At 42.1% G+C, this 20,952-nt stretch overlaps 1 protein-coding gene across 1 annotated transcript in view; it reads right to left on the minus strand.

Moving 5' to 3' along the window:
- The window catches only part of Tec (tec protein tyrosine kinase), a 130,234-nt gene extending 115,954 nt beyond the window's left edge, over positions 1 to 14,280 (minus strand). Inside the window, exon 1 of the mRNA XM_008837702.3 lies at positions 14,176 to 14,280. The gene's annotated coding sequence lies outside the window, so the exon portion shown is untranslated. The remainder of the gene's footprint in view (positions 1 to 14,175) is intronic.
- Positions 14,281 to 20,952: the final 6,672 nt, after the last annotated feature.

The following is a 20,952-nucleotide window of genomic DNA, read 5'->3' on the forward strand; positions in this document are numbered from 1 at the left end:
AAGAACTGTGTTAAGCACCAGGGAATGCAATCATGAGAAAGACACAGATGGCTCCAAAGTAAACCACTATAAAAGGTGACTATGGCTTTTGCACCCTTTCTGGGTGAGGACAAGTTGACTGAGACTGCTTCCATACTGCCAGCCTCTGGTAAAGGATCACAGGATCCCAGTAAGCATTAAAAAAATGATAAGATAGTTTTTATTCCAAGAATGCTAGGAAAGAGGGGGCTGAAGAGATGGTTCAGCAGTTAAGAGCACTGGTTGATCTTACAGAAGACCCGGGTTCAATTCCCAGCACTCACATGTCAGTTAACAACTGTTTGTAACTCCAGTTCCAGGAGATCTGATGCCCTCTTTTGATCTCGGGCATTACATGGCATGGGTACACTTACATGCATGTAGGCAATACACTCATACAGGTAAAAAAATAATAAAAATAAAATATTTAAGATTGAATCAGCATAAAATATCTTTCCACTAACCACTTTATTGCTTGGGAGAACATTTTACTTTATACACTACAAAAGGCACTGTATTGTATTCTATCATAATGTGTTTATTATCTTGAGATACTTCTAGTGTCTCATTAATAATTACTATATAATAAATTATATCATGTTAAATACTGAGTTACATAATCATATAGCACACATTATGAAAATTTTACATGCCTTTTCCTGTATCAATGCAGTAACTAGGAGAGAGAGAGAGAGAGGGAGAGAGAGAGAGAGAGAGAGAGATACAGTAGAGATCAAACCCAAGGCCTTGCATATACTAGGTAAGCCTTCTACCACTGAGTCAAATCTCAGCCCTTTTAGAATTTCTTAGGCTAATTTGTGGCCCACAGAATATCTCCAACTACTGCTATGAAGAGCTCTTAGGATCTACAAGGTCAGGGCTTAGGGCAATGCCCAAAGAAACTGATTGCTCTGGTTTTGCTTGAAGCAGATCTCTGTATTTGCCCATAGGCTGTTCCGTTCTGTTTACCAGGTAGGAAAAGACAACAGCAAGAGAAGAGGATCAAAGCTCAGTGAATAGGGCTCAGCAGAACATGTGAGAGAAAGCTCCTGGTTCAGGCTACACTGACAGTGTTACAGAATCTCCCTAAACTACAATCTCTTCACCTGTAAAATGCCAAGAATAATCACATTCATGTTGCCGAGTTAGAGGATTAAATGTGATAAGCCATGTGCAGATCTTAGCATAGGACCTTGCACATTATATGTACCCAATAAACATTTACAATGTTTATTGTTGGGGAATAGAATGTAAATGAATGGTTTCCCTGTGTTATTTTTAATATATTTTATTTACTATTTTTATTTTAAGTATGAGGGTATTGCTTGCATGTATATCAGTGCACCCATGTCATTCAATGCCCACAGAGGTCAGAAGAGGGCGTGGGATCCCTTGGAACTGGAGTTACAATGGTTGTCAGCTGCCACGTGGGTGCTGGGAACTGAACCTGGGTCTTCTGGAAGAGCAGCCAGTGTAACTGCTGAGCCATCTCTCTAGCCCCTTCACTGCATTCTGAGATGCGAAGGCAGCATCCTGGCCACCTGTCTCCCGCTTATCTTTCTAGACTGAAGTGGTTGATGGGAGCATGTTCCTCAGTCTTCTGTATCACTGATAAATCAATTTCACATTGTTTTACAAAGTTACATTGATGAAAATTTTGGAAACTATCATAGGAAAATGGGTAAAATGGTTTATTATGGAGCTCACTTAGTACCTATTACAGTTTGAATCCAAAATGTTCCTCCTGAGCAGGGCGTGGTGGCGCACGCCTGTAGTCCCAGCACTGGGGAGGCAGAGGCAGGTGGATCTCTGTGAGTTCAAGGCCAGCCTGGTCTACATAGTGAGTTCCAGGAAAGCTGGGGCTACAGGGAGACCCTGCTTCAAAAAGACAAAAAAAAAAAGGCCCTCCCTATAGACTCCTGTTTTGAACACTTAGTCCCCAGCCTGCAGCACTATTTGAAGGCTGGGGAGTCTGTAAGAGGTGGAGCTGGCAGAACTAGGTCACCAGGAGGAGGCCTTTGAAGGTTATACTCATCCCTGGTTCCAGTCTGGCTCTCTCGTTTCTGTCTGCTATCATTTGAACATGCCACTTCCTCACAACCCCATCACCACAAACAGAGCCACTCTGCCATGCCTTCCCTGATGGACTGAAATCTCTCTAAACCATGAGCCAAAATAAGCCTTTCTTCCTTTATGGTGCTTCTGTCAGGTATTTTCCCTCTGAGATGTGATGGTATCCCTGCCTATACATCATCTGTCTTTAAAATTGTAATCAGACTAGTTCAATCACATGGGTATTCTGAGAACTATCCAAAGCTTTGTTCTTTCAAATCTTTCTTGAGTACTAATTTTTAAAACTATTTCTCCCAAACTCCCACTGATTTTGTTTAATGGCTTTGTGTGGAATAATTCCAAAATCACTTTGAAAGTCACACATTTTCTTCTGACTTTCCTTTTTACATACTATTCTTAAGGAAAGCTGGTGAACTTTACAAATATGATTCCTCCTTAAGAAGTAGCATATCCCTCCCAAATGCTGCATTTGGTTAAAGCAGTATAAACATGCAACACACACACACACAACCACAAAATTTTATACTCCACTTATTCTATCAGGTTCGATAAAAATTCCATGGACACTACATTAAATTTCCTCTCTGATTCTCAGAAGAACACCATCTCTTCTGAGGCTCACTTTTCCTGTCTATAAAATGGGCATAATACAGATGTCCTTTACCAAACAGAGCAAGCCATCTCATTGTTCATGAATGTGCATAAAACACTCTCAGAAAAGCTCAAAGTTCTTTACAAGCATTAGGCCATGAATCTTTCTGAAGTGAGCTATTAATTATGTATCATTATGTTTTGTTTAATAGATGGAAAAGCTGAAGCATGGGAAGGTAATTCCAGTTAATAGCTGACTTAGAAATATAACTGAGGTTTATAAACATGGGAACAAGATAGCAGGATGCCCAGGGAGAAATCCAAGGAGTCCACTCTGCTCTAATTCTTTATCAAGAAGCACAGACTTCTCTATGCCTGCATGCTTTACTGAGCCCTGCTCACTCATGGAGTGCAGGAATGAGGAAATGAGTGGGAAGGCTGGAGTTTCCCAGTACCTCCACTGCCTTCCCAGACAACAGGAAGTGTCATAAAGCCTGGCCCAGTACAGAGGGCAACACCATTTACAGAGTTACCATAAAAACCGCCACCTTTTGTTACTGACCCCTGGAGACTTTTTCTACCAAACATCCAAACAAACAACATGACCAACAAGAACTGTGACACTTGACCTATAACACAACTACACATATGGCCTCAATGAATCTTGCTAACCCTACTATACACACACACACAGGTGATACTGTCAATCTAGGGCAGAAATAAGGAAAAGGGAAATTTTGGGAGCCCTTCCATAGCTGGTAAGCTTTTTTAAATGAATATTTTTGTGTTCTTCTGACAATGGTTAATAAAAGTTAGAAATCTTTCATCGCAGAGTGGTATTTGGAAAAATATTCCCCAGACAGATAAGAGGAAGAATGGGGTGCAGTTCAGTGGTAGAACATTTGCCCAACATAACCAAAGCCCTGAGCTGATCCAATAATGATAATCATAAATTTAAATGTATGTAAAAAGAATACAGATGGCTGGGCGTGGTGGCACTCGCCTTTAATCCCAGCACTTGGGAGGCAGAGGCAGGTGGATCTTTGTGAGTTCAAGGCCAGCCTGGTCTACATAATGAGTTCCAGGACAGCTGGGGCTAAAAAAAAAAAAAAAAAATACAAACACACAGCAGTTAGGAGCAGCTCAAAATACAACTGCATATTAGCATGACAGGATAGCATGTGTCCAAGAAAAACTATAGTCATTCTAAAAGAGAACATTTGTGTCAAATAATATTCACCTAAGAACTTTATGCATTAACTAATCAAAACTCACAAAGCCATTGTAGGTGCACATAAATATGCACTTCAGAGTTACATAAACAGTTGTACATAATGTTTTTTGGGTTAGTTATTTTCTAGAAAGATGCTAAAGATTTCTTTAAATATTTTTATTTATTATTTTTATTTTATGTGTACGAATGTTATGCCTGCATGTAGGTTTGTGCACCCATGTCGTGCAATGCCCACAGAGGACAGAAGAGGCTGTCAGATCCCCTGGAACTGGAGTTACGGACAGTTGTTAGCTGCTATGTAGGTGCTGGGAATCGAACCTGGGTCCTCTGCAAGAGCAGGCAGCGCTCCTAACCGCTAAGCCATCTCTCCAACCCCAATATTTTTTTCATTTTAACAATGAATATTTAAAGTTCCATAAGATCATTTTTCCTTACAATAATGATAGCAAAAGATCAATGAGTACACTGTGTTGAAAGCCTCAGTGGTCCCCAGAGATCATCCTTCATCAGGAAAGGTGAGAATGCACAACAGCTCCAGCCCCAAGCTCACCTTCCCACTATCACTCTAGCGCTTACCACCAAGAACTCTTTTGTTTTGACTTATTTACTTTATGTGTATGAGTGTTTTGTCTGCATGTATGTAAAGTATACCATGCACATGCAATGCCCACAAAGGCCAGAAGAAGGCATCAGATCCCCTAGAACTGGAGTTATGAATGGTTGTTAGCTTCCATGTAGGTGCTGGGAACTGAACGCAGGTCCTCTGTAAGAGCAACCAGTGCTCTTAACCACTAAACCATTTCTCCAGCCTCACCACCAAGAACTCTTTAACCCAGTGATTCCAGACCTGGTTCACCTATGTGACAAAGACATTGGCAAGCCTTAAAAAAAAAGAATTGAAAAGCCAATATACCTAAATGTACATAGCCAACAATAGTCACAACCCTGTTAAACTGTTCCTCTGTTTTTCTGCATGGTTAAAAGATCAAGGTTTTTTTGTTTGTTTTTTGTCTTAAGCTTGTAGATGAAAAGAAGCCAATTGTTTTCTATGAAACAAAAATAACTCTAATAATGGAAAATAACTTTACTGCATGTTTAAATCATACTGGTAGGAAGCAAAAAAGAACCTTGAAATCATTCTTGTATAGGGAAAAAAGAAAAAAGGTACAGTTCACTTTTGGAGCAGTCACGTAAAAGTGTCACTGGTTGTGGCTGAAATCTAATACTGATGTTTGTATGAGGAAGAGAGAGTTTCTAAAGAAATAGTGACAGATACCTGGTCAGAACTCAGCACAGTATAAACAGAAAGATTTAAGACTTTTTAACCACTGAATCAGGTTAGAAATTCACAGAGATGAACTTTGAAAGGAGTAGGATATCTGAAGGAGATCTGCAGGATCTCATACAGCAAAGGGTTAATGGAAGTCCATCACTTTGGGGATGCTAGAGAGATGGCTCAGAGGTTAAGAGCTCACTCTTTCTGCTCTTCCAGAGGACTTGAATTCAGTTCCCAGCCCCCACATCTAGCAGCTCACAACCTCCTGTAACTCCAGCTCAAGGGATCTGATCCCCTCTTCTGGTCTCTTCAGGTACCTGCACATACATGGCATACACTCACACAGACATATACACATAAATTAAAAATAAAAAAATAATAATAATAAGCTGGGTGTGGTGGCACTCGCCTTTAATACCTGCACTCGAGAGGCAGAAGCAGGCAGATCTCTGTGAGTTCAAGGCCAGCCTGGTCTACATAGTGAGTTCCAGGGCAGCTGGGACTACAGGAAGACCCTGTCTCAAAAAAAACGACCAAAAATTTAAAAATTAAGAAAATTAGGGGCTGGAGACATGGCTCAGCAATTGAGAGCACTGACTGCTCTTGCAGAGGACCCCGGTTCAATGACCAGCACCCACATGGTGGCTACAAACCGACCTTAATTCCAGTTCCAGGGGAATCCGAAGCCCTCTTCTGACCTCTGTGGCACTGTACAACATGGGTGCACTCACATACATGCAGATAATACATTCATACACACAAAATAAAAATATAATTTTTTTAATTAAGAAAATTTTAAAAAATAAATAAATGATGTCTAGCTACAGGATAATATATACCTGGTGCTGAAATCCAAAAATCTTCCTCCTTCAGAGAAATAAAGCAAACCAGAGTAGACAACCTAACCATACAACTTCCCTTCCTCCTCTGATCAGGGCTGTTCCTCTTTGCCATAAAAGCCAAGGCAATCACAACACTATGCTAAGGAAAAAATACATAGATGGAAAATACGAACAATAATAGCACATGTTTCAGTGAGGAATATTTCTAAATAGTATGAGAAACAATACACTTGGGAAAACGCAAATGTTCTACACATCCATCTGTACAGCTCAAGTGAAATGAAGGTCAAGAATTTAGTGCATTTAGGGGCTGAAGCAATGGCTAAGAGCACTGGCTGCTCTTGCAGAAGAGTCAGGTTCAGTTCCCAGCACCCACATGGTGGTTAGCAACCACCCATAGCGCTCAAGTCCAGGGGAGTCAATGCCCCTCTTCTTGCCTCCATGGACACTGGACAACACAAGTATACCTATATACCTACATTCAGGTAAAACTCTCATACACATAAAATAAAAATAAACAAAATTTTTTAAAAGTTTTTAAAAAATAGTGAATTTAGACAACTGGCCTGAGCTTGGATAATTATGATGAAAAAAAATTTTTTTGGTCTTTTTGAGACCAGGTCTCCCTGTAGCCCCAGCTGGTCTGAAGCTCACTATGTAGACCAGGCTGGCCTTGAACTCACAGAGCTCCTCCTGCCTCTGCCTCCTGAATGCTGGGATTAAAAGTGTGTGCCAGCACGCCCAGCAATGAAATATTTTAAACTGCAAAGTGTCCACAATTACCTGGAAAAATTTATTCAAATATTTATTCAGTGTTGTGTTTTCCCTAGGAGAGTTTACTACACAGCAGGGAAAATTAAAACAGCTTATGTGAAGTATATAAGCAATTAGAAAAAAAAATTGTATACTACATACAAAAAAGGGTTTTGACAGCTTCAAATTTTCTTTTTAACCAGGAGAATCGGACGTGTTTGAGGCCAACCTAGGTTACATAGAATGAGTTCCAGCAGCATGTGGTACATAGGAAGACAATGTCTCAAAATAACAATCATCATTATCATCATCATCATTTCTTTAGGAAGAAGGACCAATAGGCATGATGGTACACACCTGTAATCCCAGCACTCCTAAGGCTAAGGCAGGAGAATCATGAGTTCAGGACCAACCTGGGCTACACAGAGAGTCCTTGACACACAAAAAAAAAAACAAAAATAATAAAAAATAAAATAAAGGAAGGAAAAAGGCCAGTGACAGCACAGCGGGAACAATGTGTACATGCTTCTCTCAGCTGAGCTTTCATCCACGCAGGTGCCCACTGAGGAGCAGCTGACTAGGTCTTTTCTGATACCTCTCCTTTACTGTCATCCACCACCCAGTCAGTCACATCCACTGCTCGCCTCTTCCCTTGGCACAAGTCCCATCCAGGAGTACAGAGCCTTGCTCAGCCTGCAGAGAAGATTGTTCAGTTCGGGAACAATGCTCTTCCTACTTCCCTGGAGGCTGATGCTCAGCGACATTCCTGTGCATCACCACAGAGAATGCTGATGCCAATAAGGCTACAGGGAGAGAATGCCGGAAGATCACACTGCATGACGGGAGCCTGGGGAATGACTCAGCCAGTCTGCTGGGGCTAGGAAAGTTGCAAGGAGCAGGGTTAGCCAGTATCTCTGTTCTGCCAGCCAGAAACAGGAACTGGGTGCACATTCCAAGAAGGGCATGCACTTAAGAACAGGAAGAGAGGATTCTGAGAAGGTAGCTGTATGGTATGGGGCCTCCAGAGAAATCCCAGTACCTTCCCCTGAAGCCACACGGCCAGCAACAACACAAGACACATCTTTCAAATTGAAATGTTAAACACATATAAAGAAGCTGAGTCTCACCACAGGTAAGACATTTAGTAGCCCAGGTGACAGATGGCATCTCCCTAGACAATACAGACTGGAGAAATAGGACCAAGGTCTGTATACCAGTAACTTCTATATCGTCCACATCTCTAAGTCAGAAGGCTTTGCCACCTGAGACAACTTTGTTCGACTGATAGTGGAGAATTAGAGAGGAACTGAAGGCATCTGTGGTCCAAACTCTGGCCAGTGGAGAATCTCTGGTGCAGGTAGGTTAGCAAATGGGTACTTGAAGGTACAGTGGGGAGCCTGAGAGCATACCACTTGACTAAGCCACTTAAGTCTGAGAGCATCAAAACCCTCCACTCTCTTCTCCTGCCAAAATCCCAGAAAATGAAATAACAAAGGATAGTTTCTCCTTAATGTATAAACCAGGAGCGGGAGCGAAAACTGTGGACACATTTTGGTGGGAGGAAGGGAAAACAACAATATAATTTATACCACAGCATCTGCCAAGGGCTAAATACATAAAGGCATTTGGGTCTTGAGAGAGGAGATGGGTGAGCTACAAAGAAAAGAGATAACTAGACGTCTCTTTAGAAAACTGAATTCCTGGGGCTGGAGAGATGGCTCAATGGTTAGTAGCACCGGCCACCATTACAGAAGACCCAGGTTCAATTCCCAGCACCTACACAGTGGCTAACAATCATCTATAACTCCAGTTCCAGGGGAATCTGATGCCCCCTTCTGACCTCCGTGGGCATTACACAACATGGGTGCACTTAACAGACACAGGCAATTCACTCATACACATAAAAATAATATTTTTTTTAATTTTTAATAACTACATGATTAGAAGAAGCATTTCATTACAGCTTTAACATATTCAGTAACACACTCCATAGCCAAGAGTACATCTCTTTCACAAGCAGTTGTAAGTTTCTAGGGTCACAGTTGAATTAATATAGTTATACAATATTGAACTCAGCATAAGCCCTGTAAGACATAAAATTGAATGAGTTTTTAACCTTTAAAAAAGATCTCCATTTCATTTTAGAATATATTGTCCCTTGCAGAAAGACTCATTTTTGCTACTAACACTTTAAAATAAAAAAAAAAAAAAAAAAGAAAACTGAATTCCCAGGTGAGGACGAGGTTGGGTGTTTGTCCATCATGCTCAAGGCTCTGCATTCAATTCCCAGCACTGCAAAAAGTCAGTTGGACCATCCCTCATTTCTTCAGTGACTGGGAGAAGTTAAGTGAAAAATAACCCTCCTCGTGCTAGGGTCTCTGTACACCAGGCACAGTTCAGACACCTTTGGGCAAAAAGCATGAAGGGGTTCTGAGACTCTGCCATCCAATCTCATCTCCACTTAGCTCACTGGTCCCTGACTGTTAGTTTCTCCTTTGGTCTCCAGGAGTCCAGAAAAGCCTTCTCTGACAATGCTCACCAGACCAACAAACTGAAAGCCCAGCCAGATCAGCCTAACGTAAAGCTCATGGCCAACATACCCACCCATGGTGTCTTCAGCTCCTTAATCACCACACTCAAACTCCAGCTGACACCTGAGGGCATTTGGAATAGCAGGAAAGCCTCCAACATACCTCCTCCTTTCACTGCACAGTGAAATGCCATTTTTGCAAGCTGGGTCTGTGCAGGAGACGGGACGAGGGGGAACACAGGAACATCTACCCAAAAAAGTCATTATTTTGTCCAGAGAGATAAGACCCTGGGGTCATAAGATTTAAAAACAAAATCACACTGACACATAAAAACACACACACACACAAATAAATACACATGTTTACCTACTCAGAGAACAAAAAGGAGCTTCTGATTTAAAATAGTAAGATGATAAAATGGCACCCTCCTTTAACCCATCACTCAGGCAGAGGCAGACAGATCTCTGTAAGTTAAAGGCCAGCCTGGTCTACATAGCTAGTAACAGGCCAGTCAGAGCTACCCTGTCTCAAAAACAGAAGCAGGTGTGGTGGCAGATGCCTTTAATCCCAGCACTCAGAGGCCAGTGGAGAGATCCAGGCTAGCTGTGGTTACAATATGATAGCACATGACTATAATCCCAGCACTAGTGAGGCCTGAGGAAGAGAATCATGAGTTTGATGCCAGCTTATGCTACATAATGAACTCTAGCCTCACCTGAACTACATATCAAGACCCCGTCTCAATACTACCCCTAATAATAATAGTAATAATATGATATAGAGACATGAAAAGCCCACTGAAAGACTTAGATAATAATATCGAGAACATTTCTCTAAAAGTAGGACCAGGAAATAAAAAGATGGAAATTATTAAATGAAGCCAGACATGGTGGCACACACCTTTAATCCTAGCACTCGGGAGGCAGAGGCAGGTGGATCTCTGTGAGTTCAAGGCCAGCCTGGTCTACATAGTGAGTTCCAGGACAGCTGGAGCTACAGGGAGACCCTGTCTCAAAAAGACCAAAAAAAAAAAAAAGGCAGAGGGTTGATCTAAAATATCTAACATCTAAACAATGAGTTTCTGAAAGAAACATTATAGAAAATTGAAGGAGAAATTATCAAAGAAATAAAGAAAATTTCCCAAACTGAAGGATGTAAATTTCCAGATTCAAAAGCACATCAAACTGGATTGAAAACAGAGTCATACCAGGACACAATATCAGGAAACCTGAGGATTGTGGAAAACAAGGGAATATTCACAGCTTTGCAAAGAGCACAGCAGGTCAGTAGCCTGTACACAGACTGCAAGCAAGAGCTGAGGATTCAGAGCAGCTCAGTCTAGAAGGCAGTGGAGCAATGCCTTAGAAATTTCCATCCTAGAATTCCACACTCAACCAATCTACGAATTGCAAGAGGAAAACAGGTACCTTCAGGCATTCTTGGTGTCAGAAAGATAGACATCCCATGCACCCTTATCCAGAATGCCCTTAAGGATATTCGTAACTAAAACAAGGGAAGGGAAGGTCCACGGGTGCCAGGAGACCAAACACCAAAAAGAGATGATGGGGATCCTCAACATCTGAGGTGGGGATGGCTGGGATAACAGCTGCACTCCATAGATAGAAGGCAACCTCTCCAAAGTTCTGCAAGCCAGGAGGCTTTGGCACCCTGGGAAAATGATACTGATAGAGACCTGAAACTTATGAAGGAAGGTTTTGAAGGCTGGCCAACAGTTGTAGATTCAATTAATTAGGAGTATAAAAAGACTAAATCAATTAATTATTAACTCCAAGGAAAACAAAAAGTTGTGCTAGGCTTAGCTATGAATATTGATCTAGTCATTAATATTCTATATATTGAAAGATAAGAAAATAGGAAAACTGTGCTCTCTCTGGGGGTTGGATGGAAAAAGAAAGCCAACTCACCTTCTTCCACAGAGTGAAATCAACAGATAATTACAACTGAAAAACTCAGCATGTATCAACTACAAGCAACAAACAAAAAAACCCACACTACATTCTTTCGTGTGTGTGTGTGTGTGTGTGTGTGTGTGTGTGTGTGTGTGCGCGCGCATGTATAGAGGTCAGAGATAGGCACTGGATGTCTTCCTCAATCGTTCTCCATTTTATTTTTTGAGTGAGTCTCTCAAAGAACTCAGAGCTCTCTGATTCACCTATCTCCAGGTATCTTCCTGTCTGCACCTCTCCAACACTGGGATTACAGGTGTGTACCACACACGGCAAGTAGCTTTTTTTAATGTGGATACTAGAGATCAATCTTAGCCCTCCTGCCTGCATAGACAGCAAGTATTTTACCAACTGAGCCATCTCCCAGCCCAAATTCTATGCCTACATATATTTACATTCATTTGTTCTTTCTCTGTTTCCCCAATAAAAGCTTGTTTTTAAAAAAAATCCCTTCCTCAGGGCTGGAGAGATGACTCACCAGTTAAGAGCATTGGCTGCTCTTGCAGAAGACCCAGGTTCGATTCCCAGCAGCCACATGGCAGCTAACAACCATCCTTAACTCCAGTTCCAGGGGATCCAAAGCCCTCTTCTGACCTCTGCAGGCATTTCCAGACATGGGGACACTTACATACCTACAAGCAATACATTCATACACATTAAAAAAAAAAAAAATTAAGATGTTTTAAAAAATTCCTTCCTCCTTTCCTCTAAACAAAAGAAAGTATAATTTTCTACACCTATACCACCGTAACTGTGGTCATCTGAGCTCTGAGTAGTCAAATGTGAAGAGGAAATGAATAGTTATAATCCAATCCAAGGAAGGACTGGTTGAGCCAAGCAGAGATAAAAAGACAAGCCCTGGTGAAGGCAAGTGTAGAGGTACAGAAAACTGCTACACCTCTCTCCTCTAGTTCGCTTGTGGCTGTTGCTTTCAACAAATCTCTTCTAACAGCATAATCACATGGAACAGGAGAATTTTACCACTGCCAGTCATCACAAGCCAATGTCATTCCTTTTTAACAGACTTGGATGCCTGACTTAGGGCTCTAATCCAAACAACTGCCTCCCAAAACTATTGATGTGTGTTCAATTTCAGGACTCCACTTTACCTGGACAAGATAGTAAGGGCTCCAAACAAGACACGGTGTCATCAAAAGACAATTATTGAGCATCCATGGGGGAGCCAGCACCAACCTGAGGATCAATACCCCTACTGACTCTGCAGACAACAGGTGATCTTCCTGGAGTGAGGGGAGTTGAGGGGACCCAGGGACAGGTAGAAGCTAAACTCTGGACAAGCAGGGGACAGGGAGGGAAGGCACTAACCCGGGCAGCCTGGAGAACCTGTAGCTGAAGTGTGTTTAGAGTCCAAGAACCAAGCTCCCAGCACTCTGGGTGCCTGGAGGAAGGCAAGAGGGTCAGTCATTCTTCTCCAAGCACAAAAAAAATGGGCCCATAATTGCTCATAACTCCTCCAACCTCCCCTTTAAGGATCAACGGTAGGAAGAAAGGTGAGCTTTACTAGTTTGATAAAACATAGACCCTGCTCCCCTAGCTACTTTGAAAGCAGTTGGCAATACTAGCGCTTGCATTAACACTCTATATATTCTTTCCTGTTTGGGAAGAGAGGAAAATTCCAGGCCAAAATCCATGTAGGGCAAAGGTGTTGTCAATTAGAGTAGGATGCAGGTTTGCATCTGTTTATGACACTTGCCTTTCACAGTTCCACAAATCAGAATAGGAAGAATGAAGATCATTAACATAAATACACTACAGTAAACCCTCTGCGTTGGCAGTAGGATTAATGATCAGATTAATAAGAGTATGAGAAAGGATACACCTTTCTTAAACACTGAAATGTAGCTGAACAAAAAATGGTTTCAAATATTCTATATGGAAAATAAGCCACATTTTTCTTTTCCCCATGGAAACTGTGCTATTCCACACCACATTTGAATCTTACAGACCAAAGAGCTACCAGTATCATAAACTTATCTATTAAATCCTCAAAATTTACTTAGGAAACCTGCTGACAAGTTGGTGCTTCCCTCCACCCCTCCCCAGCTCTATAGGAGAGAATTATCTAGAAGGGAATAAAGTGTCAGAATTTCCTAAGAGAAAAACGGGTACTCACTGGAAAAATACAAGGCATACGCTCAAAATATATAACTATTCTGGATAGCCTTCAAACCCACTAAACCACCAACCACCCTGCTGTTCCAACACTGAAAGCAACTCTTCTAACCAAATATTCCAGTTTCAAAAGAATGGCACGAGATGAAATTGATACAAGCAATATGTTATTCACTCATGAAAGAAAAAAGTCAAAAGGAAATGTAGGATCGAGGGGAAGAGTGCACAGTCCCAGGAAATGGTCCCACACAGTTTTTCCTACATATATTCTGCAAGCTCCAGTTTATCAAAACCCAACCACCACTTCTCAGACAGGAAAAAATTAAGTGCCCCTAATGGGGTGAGGCGCCCGGCACAGGGAACTTGTGGGCCATCTTGGTGGATTAGGCTTTCAAAATCAGGACAAGTGAAAACTCTCTGCCAAGGGAACCCAGCTCGCTGCTAGCTTCAGCCCAGAAACTCCAGTCCAAAGGGGCTCAGATCCAGAGCCCGCAGATACAGAGGCTGCAGCCGCCGGGCAGCCGCAGCCACGCAGAGGGACGCACCTGTCCCTTCTTCCTGAACCGAAGGGTCCCTCATCTGGCAGAGAGAACCCGAGCTCACCACCGCGCGAAAGGTAGCAAATCCGACCCGCTCCCACCACATCAGTCTCCATCAGGGGAAGTCATCTCCGAGTGCAGTGCACGCACCCCGTCCCGAGCCTCCCCGCCAGGAGTCCCCGAGTCCCGGGAGGCCCAGTTCGCTCGCGCTGTCTTACCTAGGGAAAGCCAGAGCCGCACGGGGCCGGGGACAGTGTAAGGTCTGGCGGAGCTGCGGAGTCTCGAGCCAGGCAGGCGCCGACCACGCCCCTCACCACGCCCCCTTTGTCGTCACGCCCCCACAGCCGCTCCCCCTCGTCGCCACGCCCCTTTGGTCGCCACGACCCCGCAGCGGCGCCACCGTCGCCACGCCCCTATCACTCCACTGCACCACCACCACCACCCCCCACTGACCGACCGGTCCAGTCGCTCTGCCTTCGCTCTCTGGAGCTCACAGTCTTAGGTTCCCACCTCCCTTGGCCATTTCTAAGCAAAAGGTGGGGGTAAATAGGAATCGCGTCCTGGCCTCAGGAGCTTCAGGGAGTGTGCTTTGTCCGCGGAGACGCGGCGTGGGGTCTCCCTGGGTCCGGGTTTCCCTTTCCTGTACACCCTCAGGGGGAAGACTCGAACATCTCAGACCGGGAGAACCCGGAGCCGAGGCACCTGTAGGTCGCTAGGAACTAGGAACTAGGTCGGAAGTAGGAACTGACCTCGCCTTCCGCTAAGCAGTGGCGGGCCAACCTGCTGACTGCCCTGGTGTGATGCAAAGTAGTTGAGCGAAAAGAGTAAGTCATTTGACTGGAAAACCAGAGGCTGCAGAGCGTATCTATTACTTCCAGCGTCATGTACATTATTAACACTTAACTTGAGGAAGAGGAGAGAACAACTTTCAAGTAATTTACTTGTATTAACACCCAAAAGGAAAGTATAACCAAAGATTAAAGGGGCCAATATAATTTCTTAAGAGTCCATATGTATAGCTAAAGGCTACATAACAAGAAACAATGCCAATGGGAGGTACCCTCTTTTGAGTTGTTGGCCAGGGTGGCCCAAGGGACTCCCAGCATAGACCTGGAAAAATGAACAGCAGACCCCAATCTTACCTAAAGGAATATTGACAACTCATTTCTGCTAGATGAGGAACAGCTGACCCTCCTAAAACAAAGACCTCTAGATAAGGTGACTACATTCACAAGATGGACAAGTAGTGGGGAAAGGCTGGGGGTGCTGACCACACGCAGACAGTAGCAGGGATGACAGAGTATAAGGGCTCTAGTTGGGGGAGGGAGGCTATGGGAGGGTGCCATCTGGGAAGTGGGTATATAGTTGAATAAGATGGTTTGGGATGTTCTGTACACACAAAAAATCAAATTTTTAAAAATGAGGAGGAAGCTTAAAAATGTACATCATGTTAATTAGTAGAGGTGATAAACATTACCATTGAAATCTACTTGATGACTTTATAGACATACACAGGTGCCAAGGATCTGAGTGCAACCAATTATGACTAGTAATAATCAGATACATACAGATTAGAGATGCATGCACCAACATCTCAGTGTTATTAGCAAAAACAATGAGTCTTTCTGTAAGAAACATATATTTTAAAATGAAATGGAGATCTTTTTTAAAGGTTAAAAACTCATTCAATTTTATCTTTTACAGGGCTTATACTAGGTTCAATATTGTATGACTGTATTAATTCAACAGCGAACCTAAAAATTTTATAGCCACTTTTGAAAGAGACATGTCTTTGCTCTGGAAACTGTTACTGAGTATAAAGCTGTAATGAAATGCTTCTTAAAAAATAAAAAAAATTTCTATGAGGGGCTGGAGAGATGGCTCAGTAGTCAAGAGCACTGGCTGCTCTTGCAGAGGACCAGGGTTGAATTCCCAGCACCTAAATGACGGTTAACAACCATCTGTAACTCCAGTTCCAGGGGATCTGATGCCCTCTTCTCACCTCCGCGGTCATTGCACAACAAGGGTGCCACCCACTTACATGCAGGCATTATAGTCATACACATAAAATAAAAATAATAATATATATTTTAGAAATTCTATGAATGCCGGGTGTGGTGGCTCACCCCTTTAATTCCAGCACTCTGGGATTCTATAAAATCAAAGCCAGCCTGGTCTACATAGTGAGTTCAGGCCAACTGGGGCTGCAGGGAGACCCCCATCTCAAACAAACAAACAAAATTCTATGACATATGCATAATTACACACCACGTTTTAGACACCCCATTTTAGATGTGGGGAAAGAGAGGGAGAGAAGTAACATTGGGTAATGATGACACTTAGCTAGCTAATCGAGAAACTGGCCTTGGAAGGCTGGGGCTGAAGCTCAGAGATACAGTGTTTGCCTACCATGCACAAGGCCCTGGGTTCAATTCCTTACTTTGGGTCCGAGCTGGCTTTGTCAGGAGTTTTGACTCTTTTTTTTTAATTCTATTATTTTTATTTTATGTGTTATGTGTATGTTGCCTGCATATATATAAATGCACCCATTCGTGCAATGCCTGCGGAGGACAGAAGAGGGTGTTGGATCCCCTGGAACTGGAGTTACAGAGTTGTTAGCTGCCATGTGAGTGCTGGGATTCAAACCCGAGTATTTTGCAAGAATAGCCAGTGGATCCAATACCCTCTTCTGGCCTCTTCAAGCATTGCACACATGGGGTGCACTTATATACACGCAGGCAAAACACTCTTACGCATCAAATAATTTTATATTTTATTTATTATTTTTATTTTATGTGTTGGAGTGTATTGCTTGCACATATATAAGGGCACCCATGTCATGCCCATGGAGGTCAGAAAAGGGTGTTGGATCCCCTGGAACTGGAGTAATGGACGGTTGTTAGCCACCATGTGGGTGGTAGGAACCAAACCTGGGTCCTCTGGAAGAGCAGCCAGTACTCTTAACACTGAGCTATCTCTTCAGGCCCGAATTAATTTTTTTTTTATTTTTTTTAAAAGGGTGGGGCTGGAGACATGGCTCAGCAGTTTAGAGCACTGGCTGCTCTTCCAGAGGATCCAGGTTCAATTCCCAGCACCCACATAGCAGCTAACACCCTTCTGTAACTCCAGTTCCAGGGACTATCCCCTTTTAGCTTCCACGGGCTTTGCACGACACTGATGCAACCTACCTACATGCAGGCATTATAGTCATACACAAAAAATAAAAACATAAATAAATAAATAAATAAATGTAAATTTTTTTAAGTAGAAGGTATGGGGGAAAGAAGTGAAAATGTTGAACTAAAAATGTCATAGTCCAAATTGAAACTGTGATCGTGCTTCAGTGGATGGATGGATGGGCTAGAGGAAAGAGTCAGTAAACTGCTCATTTCAAAAGCAATAAAAAGTACCTAATCTGAACAACAGATACCCAAAAACTCCATTAAGAGTCTACCAGACTATGACAAACAATTTACCATGTGAGACATCAGATTCTCAGAAGAGGAAGAGGACAGAGCTGAAAAAATATTCAAAGAAATAATGACTGAAATTTTTACATTTGCCTAATGATGTAAACCTACAGACTAGGAAGTTGAGTTAACCTCATACTAAGTAGATACAAAGAAAGTCACACTAAGACTTTCTTTAACTGTAACATTAAAGAGAAAAAAATCTTGAAAGCAGCAAGAGATCCATGACACATTACCTTAGTGGAGAAAACAAATAGCAGCTGGGTTTTTGTTTTGTTTCGTTTTGTTTTTTTATCACAACCCTGGCAGAAGAATTTCTTGAGTGCTGAAATAAAATAACTGTCAGCCTATCCAGAATTCTATAACTAACCAATATGTCCTTTGAAAATGAAGGACAACTCAAGGTATTCTCAGATAAAAGAGAATTATTATCATCAGATGACCCACCCCAATGCAGTGCTGCAATACCACATTACAGTGACGTCTAAATAAAAACAGCCTGACTCTCAGCATCCATTAAAACCAATGGCACACACCTTTAATCTCAGCACTGGGGAGGCAGACACAGGTAGATCTCTGTGAGATGGAGGCCAGCCTGGTCTACATAGTGAATTACAGGCCAGCTGGGGCTTCAGGAAGACCCTATCTCAAAAAGACAAAAAAATAAAAATAGCCAGGTGTGGTGGCGCACACCTTTAATCCCAGCACTCAGGAGGCAGCGGCAGGCAGATCTCTGTGAGTTCAAGGCCAGCCTGGTCTACATAAGTAAGTTCCAGGACAGCTGGGGCTACAGGGAGACCCTGTCTCAAAAAGACCAAAAATAAATAAATAAAAATAAATAAAAAACATAACCAAAGAGTGGGACCCAGTATGTTCTGAGAACTTGTTCCTTCAGAGTTTTCTGAGAATCATGTACTCCAACAACAATTGTGTTCTCTCTTTATTAATACTGAATATCCTGCTTGAAATAGGGAAAGAAAAATAGAATTTGTCTTATCAGGGAATTTTTCCCTTTTGACCCCTACTAACCTAGCACACACAATCATAAACAGATGTTGTCAATCTAATCCCACCTGTTGTTTGCAACCAAATGGGATAATCTGTTGCTTTCAAGGAATATCTCCTGCTTGAGGTGCTCAATAATCATAGCATATACACACATACACTGTTCTGGGTCAAGGGCAAGGAAGGATCATGAGGGATTAAAGCTATATGTTTAGGTTACATTCCAGGAGTCGTTTCTCTACCCTAAAAGAATGGCAAAAGGAAGGTGTATTACTTAGGGTTCTCCAAAGAAACAGAACCGGTAGAATGAATATATATGTATAGAGATTTATCAGCTTAGCTCACAGGATAGAGTCTGAGTAGTCCAACAATGGCTGCACCACACTGGAGAGGCTGAGAATCCGTACTAGCTCAGTCCACGAGGCTGGATGTCTCAGTAGTCCCAATCTGGCACTGAAGGTCTGACAAATTCCAAAAGATCAGCTAGTCTTCAGTCTATAGCAGCAAGACGAACTCACCAGCGAGAGAGAAGGCAAGCAGCAAGAAGCCAGGCGTTCTCCTCCACCTTGGCCTTTTATACGGGCTGGGCTGCCATCAGAAGGTAACACCCACATTTAGGGTGTGTCTTCCAGCTTCAGATGATCCAATCAAGAAGATCTCTCTCATTTCAGTTAATCCCAGATCCAGTCAAGATGACACCCAGGATTAGCCATCACAGAAGGTCTCTAAATAGAAAAGAATCAATAAAGGAAGCAATCTTGGAATGTCAGGAAAGAACAGTAAGTAAAAAATCTAATAAACCTTCCTTTTCCTCTTCCTCTTTCTAATCAAAAAGGGCTGAATGAGGCAAAGATTACCACATGGAGTTGTTGAAAAAGGAGGCAAAGGAAATACTTAGACAATCATAAATGGATGAGGGTAAAGGTACATAAACGGAGCCAAAAAGTCTATGCTTCCTCAAGTGGGAAAAAATAACATCAGATAAAGTTGGATAAACATAATGGAGGACCCTTAAAAAGCCTGACAAAGAGTTATACTCCACAACATTATGGGCAGATCAAAATGGCAATTTTATTTTTTGAGATATGGTCTCTGGTAACCCAGGCTGGCCTTGAACTTGGTATATAGCCAAGGATGACCTTGAACTTTTGATCTTCCTTACTTCACCTCCCAAGTGCTGGGATGACAGGTATAAGAACCATACCTGATTTATGCAGTACTGAGGATTGAATTTAGGGTTTCCTGCATGTTAGGCAACCACTCTACCAACTGTGCTATAGCCAGCCCCAAGATGAAATTCTTAAAAATAGCTCCTCTATGCCTGGTGGAGCACATCTTTACTCCTAGCACTTAGGAGGCAGAGGCAGATGGATCTCTGTGAGTTCAAGGCCAGGCTAGTCTTCATATCAAGTTCCAGGTCAGTTGGGACTACAGGGAGACCCTGTCTCAAAGAGACAAAAAAAAAAAAAAAAAAAAAACAAAAGTTCCTTAATACAGAACTAGCAACAGGGAATAATAAAGACAAAATCAGAAATCAATCAACTAAAACCAAGAGCAAATTTTCAGTGAAAAAGATAACTTTTTTAAAAAGGTCAATGTTGACCAACATTAGGAAGACTGTGCAAACTAAAAAGAGAAGAGACCCAGGCCATCAACCTCAGTACTGGAACAGAAAACAGAAGTGTTAGTACAGATCCTTCAGAAACCAAAAGAATGATGGAACGCTACCGCAATTCTACACACATAAATTTGACAATTTAGATGAGACCAACCAAATTTTTTTAAAGCACAAATTATAACTTAACCAATATGAAGTAACTATTTTAAAAATCCCTATAACTATCAAGGAATGTATCATTTTAAGGAACCCCCACTCCAAAAAAGTCTCCAAACCAGATGGATTTCCCTGGAGAATTTCAGTTTTAATTTTTTTTTACTTTTTAAAATTTTACATGAATGAGTACTTTGCCTGCATGTATGTAAGTACACCGCATACATGCAATGCCCTCAGATGCCAGATTAGGGCATTGGATCCTCTGGAAATGGAGTTACAGATGGTTGTTAGCCACCATGTGGGTACAGGGAACCAAACCCTGGTCCTCTATAAGAACAGTGAGTGCTTTTAACCACTGATGTATCTCTCCAATCCTCACTAGAGAATTTTAAATGTAGGGGCTGACATTTGCTGCATAAGCCTGATGACTTGAGTTAGCATAGTTCAAGAAGTAAAAGTTCTTGGGGCTGAAGAGATAGCTCAGTGGTTAACAGCACTGGCTATTCTTACAGAGGACCAGGGTTCAATTCCCAGCACCTACATGGCAGCTAACAACTGTCCATAATTCCAGTTCCAGAGGATCCAACACCCCTTCTGGCCTCTATGGGTATTGTACAACATGTGCAATCACATACATGTAGGCAAAACACTTATAAACATAAAATAAAAATAAATATTTTTAAAGAATATAAGATGGCATGCTATCAGTTTTTAAAAATTGCTACACATAAATCTGACAGACTATT

The sequence above is a fragment of the Nannospalax galili genome, unplaced genomic scaffold (assembly GCF_000622305.1).
Source record: "Nannospalax galili isolate Female #2095 unplaced genomic scaffold, S.galili_v1.0 scaffold318, whole genome shotgun sequence".
Classification (NCBI taxonomy): domain Eukaryota; kingdom Metazoa; phylum Chordata; class Mammalia; order Rodentia; family Spalacidae; genus Nannospalax; species Nannospalax galili.